The sequence below is a fragment of the Arachis stenosperma genome, chromosome 1, assembly GCF_014773155.1.
Source record: "Arachis stenosperma cultivar V10309 chromosome 1, arast.V10309.gnm1.PFL2, whole genome shotgun sequence".
Classification (NCBI taxonomy): Eukaryota; Viridiplantae; Streptophyta; class Magnoliopsida; order Fabales; family Fabaceae; genus Arachis; species Arachis stenosperma.
In genome coordinates, this window is record NC_080377.1 from 84,447,460 (window position 1) to 84,454,536 (window position 7,077).

General features: G+C 40.1%; 1 non-coding gene across 1 annotated transcript; it reads left to right on the forward strand.

Moving 5' to 3' along the window:
• Window positions 1-6,244: 6,244 nt before the first annotated feature.
• LOC130949808 (small nucleolar RNA R71) lies at window positions 6,245-6,352 on the forward strand. Its single transcript, XR_009073465.1, has one exon. It is a non-coding gene; the product is annotated as a small nucleolar RNA R71 (small nucleolar RNA).
• The last annotated feature ends 725 nt before the right edge of the window (window positions 6,353-7,077 follow it).

Here is a 7,077-nt window from a genome sequence, read left to right on the forward strand (position 1 = left end):
AATTCTTAAAGAGCAAAGGGAGCTTTATACTATTCTTTAAGGAGTAATCCATTTAGTCTCCCAAAGCTTAGACACTCAAAGTAATCCCATGGCCACATGTGGAGAATCAAGTGAAGAGCGTAGCATGAAGGAGAGATTAGAAAATCCGGTAGAGAATGAGAAGTTGGATTTTGTGTTGGAGCAATTGGAGAAAGCCATGATTGTTGAAGATGAGGAAGAAGTGGTTAAAGATTTAGGAGATGTTGAATACCCTTGGGAATCTAAAGTTGTAGAGCCTTCTTCCATTGAGCTTGAAAGTAATAATGAGGAGGGTAGTGTACAACCTCTAATGCATGTTGTGCATGAAGAATTGGAAGAAACGGAGCAAGCAACAAGTCCCCCTATTTATGATGATTCCGCATCAACATATGATCCTTTTGAGCTTAATGAATCTCCCTCCTTTGAATTTGAGGTTGATGTTGAGATAGATTTCTAGTGCACAAAATTGTAATCACACTTTTGCAACTCCGCACAACTAACCAGCAAGTGCACTGGGTCGTCAAAGTAATAAAACCTTACGTGAGTAAGGGTCGATCCCACGGAGATTGCCGGCTTGAAGCAAGCTATAGTCATCTTGTAAATCTTAGTCAGGCGGATTCAAATTGTTATGAGGTTTTGAAAGTTAAAAGATAGATAAAACATAAAATAAAATAAAGATACTTATGTAATTCCTTGGTGGGAATTTCAGATAAGTGTTTGGAGATGCTTTCTTGCTTCTGAAGTTCTGCTTTCCTATTTTCTTCATCCAATCATGTGTGCTCCTTTCCATGGCAAGCTATATGATCCTCTCAGTGAAAATGGTCTGGCTACGATTTCTGTACGGCTAATCAACTGTCGAATTTCTCGTCTCGGATGAAAAATACCAGGTACAGCTACCGCATGGCTAATCATCTGTCGGTTCTCACTTCTGTCAGAATAGGATCTCTCTATCCTTTTTCACACTGTGACTATGCCCAACAGTCGTGAGTGTGAAGCTCATCACAGTCATCCTGTCCCAGATCCTACTCGGAATACCACAGACAAGGTTTAGACTTTTCGGATCTTCAGGAATGCTGCCAATTGTTTCTAGCCTATACCACGAAGGTTCTAACCTCACGGGCTCGGTCCGTGTATCAGAGACCCAAGAGATTATACTCTGGCTATCGTCCAATGACTACGTTGAACATCATGTAGACCGCTTGTGGTTGTCAGGCACGCAGATCTTGGCTAAGTGAGTAACGTAGATAGTGGGTGATTGTCACAAGACACCCCTTCATTCTGAATTAACTGAATTAAGTACGAGAGTATATCTTGGAGAAGAAGTAAGCATGAATTGGAAGAGAAACAATAGCACTTGAATTAATTCATGAAGAACAGTAGAGCTCCACACCTTAATCTATGAGGTGTAGAAACTCCACCATTGGAAAACACACAAGAGAAAAAGATCAAGGCATAGCCGAATGGCCAGCCTTCCAAATGTGAAAAATGGCATCAGCTCCTCTGATACAATAGTAAAAAGTGCTATTTATACTAAACTAGTTACTAGGGTTTACAGAAAATAAGTAACTAAGTGCAGATAGTACAAAATCCACTTCCGGGGCCCACTTAGTGTGTGTTTGGACTGAGCTTTGAAGCTTTCACGTGCATAGGCCATTCTTGGAGTTAAACGCCAGGTTGGATGCCAGTTTGGGCGTTTAACTCCAATTCTGGTGCTAGTTCTGGCGATTTACGCCAGAAAAGGGTCTCTGGTGGGCGTTTTAACGCCAGTTTGGGCCATCAAATCTCAAGCAAAGTGTAGACTATTATATATTTCTGGAAACCCCAAGATGTCTAATTTTCAACGCAATTAAGAGAGCACCAATTGGGCTTCTGTAGCTCTAGAAAATCCACTTAGAGTGTAGTAGGGTCAGAATCCAACAGCATCTGTAGTCCTTTCTCATCCTCTGAATCAGACTTTTGCTCAAGTCCATCAATTTCAGCCAGAAAATACCTGAAATTACAAAAAAACACACAAACTCACAGTAAAGTCCAGAAATATAATTTTTGCATAAAAATTAAAAAAAAATATACCAAAAAGTCACTAAAACATGCTAAAAACTACCTAAAAACAATGCCAAAAGCGTATAAATTATCCGTTCATCACAACACCAAACTTAAATTGTTGCTTGTCTCCAAGCAACCAAAAGTAAAATAGGATAAAATGAAGAGAATATACAATAAATTTTAAAATATCAATGAAGCTTAGTTCTAATTAGATGAGCGGGACTAGTAGCTTTTTGCTTCTGAACAGTTTTGGCATCTCACTTTATCCTTTGATGTTCAGAATGATTGGCATCCATAGGAACTCAGAATTCAGATAGTGTTATTGATTCTCCTAGTTTAGTATGTTGATTCTTGAACACAGCTACTTATGAGTCTTGGCCGTGACCCTAAGCATCTTGTTTTCCAGTATTACCACCGGATACATAAATGCCACAGACACAAAACTGGGTGAACCTTTTCAGATTGTGACTCAGCTTTGCTAGAGTCCTCAGTTAGAGGTGCCCAGAGTTCTTAAGCACACTCTTTTTGCTTTGGATCACGACTTTAACCAATCAGTCTCAAGCTTTTCACTTGGACCTTCATGACACAAGCACATGGTTAGGGACAGCTTGATTTAGCCGCTTAGGCCTGGATTTTATTCCTTTGGGCCCTCCTATCCTTTAATGCTCAAAACCTTGGATCCTCTTTACCCTTGCTTTTTAGTTTAAAGGGTTACCAGCTTTTTGCTCTTGCCTTTTGGTTTAAAGAGCTATTGGCTTTTTCTGCTTGTTTTTTCTTTTTCTTTCTTTTTCTTTATTTTTGCCATTTTTTTCGCAAGCTTTATGTTTTTCACTACTTTTCTTGCTTCAAGAATCAATTTTATGATTTTTCAGATTATCAATAACATTTCTCTTTTTTTATTATTCTTTCAAGAGCTAACAATTTTAACATTCATAAACTTCACTATAAAAAATATGCACTGTTCAAGCATTCATTCAGAAAACAAAAAGTATTGTCACCATATCAAAATAATTAAACTATTTTCAAGATAAATTTCAAAATTCATGTACTTCTTGTTCTTTTGCAAATAAAAATATTTTTCATTTAAGAAAGGTGAAGGATTCATGGAACATTCTAGACACTAATGGTCAGGTAATAAAGGCACAAACATAGACAAAGCATAAAGCAAAGAAAATGAAAAACAGAAAAACAAATAACAAGGAAATTAAAGAACGGGTCCACCTTAGTGATGGCGGCTAGTTCTTCCTCTTGATGATCCTATGGAGTGCTTGAGCTCCTCAATATCTCTTACTTGCCTTTGTTGTTCCTCCCTCATGGATCTTTGGTCCTCTCTGATTTCATGGAGGATGATGGAGTGCTCTTGGTGCTCCATTCTCAGTTGCTCTATGTTGGAACTCAATTCTCCTAAGGAGGTGTTGAGTTGGTCCCAATAGTTGTGTGGAGGGAAATGCATCCCTTGAGGCATCTCAAGGATTTCTTGATGAGGGGCTTCTTCATGCTCTTGTTGAGGTCCATGAGTGGGCTCTCTTGTTTGCTCCATCCTCCTTTTAGTGATGGGCTTTTGAGATGAATCTCTCCATCTTCCATGACTCGGAGTTGGAAGCAACTGCCTTTCCTTTCCTCTTCCTAGAGGTTTTTCTGGCCTTAGGTGCTATTAATGGTTATGAAAAAATAAAAAGCAGAGCTTTTTCCACACCAAACTTAAAAGGTTTGCTCGTCCTCGAGCAAAAGAAGAAAGAAAGGATTAGAGGAAGAAGAGACAGAGGAGATGGAGGTGTGTGAATGGTTCGGCCAAGGGGGGGGGGGTTTAGGTGGTTATAATGTTTGAAAATGAAGGAGTGATGAGGGGCTTATATAGGAGTGGAGTAGAGAGAGAATTCTTGTAATAGGGGTTGGGTTTGGAAGGGAGATGGTTTTGGAGGAGAAATAGAGGTGATTGGCGGAGGTTTTTTTGGGAAGAATGTTATGGAATGGTGTGAAAATGAGAGAAAAAGAGTTGGGGTAGGTGGGGATCCTGTGGGGTCCACAGATTCTGAGGTGTCAAGGAATTTTGCTCCCTGCACCTTTCTGGCATTTAAACACCCTCTATCTGTATTTCTGGTGTTAAACGCCAGGCTGATACCCCTTTCTGGCATTAAACACCAGTTTGGCTTCCAAATCTAGCGTTTAACGCCCAGAATGCTGCCAGACTGGGCGTTAAACGCCCATTCTGCTACCTTTACTGGCGTTTAATGCCAGCCAGACACTAGACACCCTTTTCTGGTGTTAAACGCCAATCTGTGTGCCATTTTTGGCGTTTAACGCCCAAAACTGCCAAACTGGGCATTAAACGCCCATTTTGCTATCCTTACTGGCATTTAAATGCCAATAAGCCTGTCCTCCAGGATGTGCTATATTTGATGCAGTTTTTGATTCCGCTTTAATTCTGCAGCTATTTTTGTGACTCCGCATGATCATCAACCTAAAGAAAACATAGACTAACACTGGAAAATAAAATAAAAAAGTGATTAATATAGATAAATAAGATTGGGTTACCTCCCAATAAGTGCTTCTTTAATGTCAATAGCTTGACAGGAAGCTCTTACAGAGCTTCACAAATGCTCAGAGCATGATTGTGGCCTCCCAACACCAAACTTAGAGTTTGAATGTGGGGGCTTTGCTTGACTCTGTATGGGGAGAATTGGATGAAGCTTTTCATGCTTCTTCTCCATGTTTACAGAAGAAGATCCTTGAGCCTTAAACACAAGGTAGTCCTCATTCAATTGAAGGACTAACTCTCCTCTGTCCACATCAATCACAGTCCTTGCTATGGCTAGGAAGGGTATTCCAAGGATGATGGATTCATCCTCATCCTTCCCAGTGTCTAGGATTATGAAGTCAGTAGGGATGTAAAGGCCTTCAACCTTCACTAAGACATCCTCTACATGTCCATAAGTTTGTTTAATTGATTTATCTGCCATCTCTAGTGAGATTCTTGCAGCTTGTACCTCAAAGATCCTTAGTTTCTCCATTACAGAGAGTGGCATGAGGTTTATACCTGACTCCAGGTCACACAGAGCCTTCTCAAAGGTCATGGTGCCTATGGTACAAGGTATTAAGAACCTTTCGGGATCCGATTTCTTCTGAGGTAATATTTGCTGAACCAAGGCATTCAGTTCATTGGTGAGCAACAGAGATTCATCCTCCCAAGTCTTATTACCAAATAACTTGGCATTCAGCTTCATGATTGCTCTTAGGTATTGAGCAACTTGCTCTTCAATAATATCTTCATCCTCTTCAGAGGAAGAATACGCATCAGAGCTCATGAATGGCAACAGTAGTTCAGTGGAATCTCTATGGTCTCTGTATGAGCCTCAGATTCCTTTGGTTCCCCATTAGGGAACTTCTTGGTGGTCAGTGGACGTCCAGTAAGGTCTTCCTCACTGGAGATCACTACCTCTTCCTCCTTTGTATGTTCGGCCATTTTGGTTATATTGATGGCCTTACACTCTCTCTTTGGATTCTCTTTTGTATTGCTTAGGAGAGTACTAGGAGGAGTTTCAGTAACTCTTTTACTCAGCTGTTCCACTTGTGCCTCCAAATTTTTTATGGAGGACCTTGTCTCAGTCATAAAACTGAGAGTAGCCTTAGATAGACCAGAGACTATGTTTGCTAAGCTAGAGCGGCTCTGCTCAGAATTCTCTGTCTGTTGCTGAGAAGATGATGGAAAAGGCTTGCTATTGCCAAACCTATTTCTCCCACCATTATTGTTATTGAAGCCTTGTTGAGGCTTTTCTTGATCCTTCCATGAGAAATTTGGATGATTCCTCCATGAAGGATTATAGGTGTTTTTATAGGGTTCTCCCATGTAATTCAGTGGAGGCTTCTATAGTACTACCGGATGCAGCTTGCAATCCAGTGAGATTCAGAGAAATCATATTGACTTGCTGAGTCAATATCTTGTTCTGAGCCAATATGGCATTCAGAGTATCAATTTCAAGAACTCTTTTCTTTTGAGTCTTCCCATATTTACAGGATTTCTTTAAGAAATGTACATGAACTGGTTATTTGCAACCATCTCAATGAGTTCATGGGCTTCTGCAGGTGTTTTCAGATGAAGAGATCCACCAGCAGAATGGTCCAATGACATCTTGGACAATTCAAACAGACCATAATAGAATATACATAAGATGCACCATTCTGGAAGCATGTTAGAAGGACACCTTTTGGTTAATTGCTTGTACCTTTCCCAAGCTTCATAGAGAGATTCACCTTCCTTCTGTCTGAAGGTTTGGACTTCCACTCTAAGCTTGCTCATCTTTTGAGGTGGAAAGAATTTGGTCAAGAAAGCACTTACCAACTTGTCCCAAGAGTTAAGGCTTTCTCTAGGTTGTGAGTCCAACCATATCCTAGCTCTGTCTCTTACAGCAAAGGGGAAAAGCATAAGTCTGTAGACCTCGGGATCAACCCCATTGGTCTTAACAGTATTACAGATCTGCAAGAATTCAGCTAAGAACTGATGAGGATCTTCCAATGGAAGTCCATGAAACTTACAATTCTGCTAAATTAGAGAAACTAATTGAGGCTTAAGCTCAAAGTTGTTTGCTCCAATGGCAGGAATTGAGATTCTTCTTCCATAGAAGTTAGAAGTTGGTGCAGTATAGTCATCAAGCATCTTCCTTGCATCTCTGGCATTGTTGTTGGGTTCGGCTGCCATATCTGCTTCTTTTTTGAAATTTTTTGTAAGGTCCTCTCTGGAGTGTTGTGCTTTAGCTTCTCTTAGCTTCCTCTTCAAAGTCCTTTCAGGTTTAGGATCAGCTTCAACAAGAATGTTTTTATCCCTATTTCTGCTCATATGAAAAAGAAGAGAACAAAGGGAGTAGTGGAATCCTCTATGTCACAGTATAGAGATTCCTTGAGGTGTCAGAGGAAAAGAAGAATAGAAGAGTAAGAAGAGAGAGGAGAAGAGTAATTCGGACAGAGAGAAGAGAGAGGGGTTCGAATTATGAGTAGAAGAGAAGTGTTAGCAAATAAATA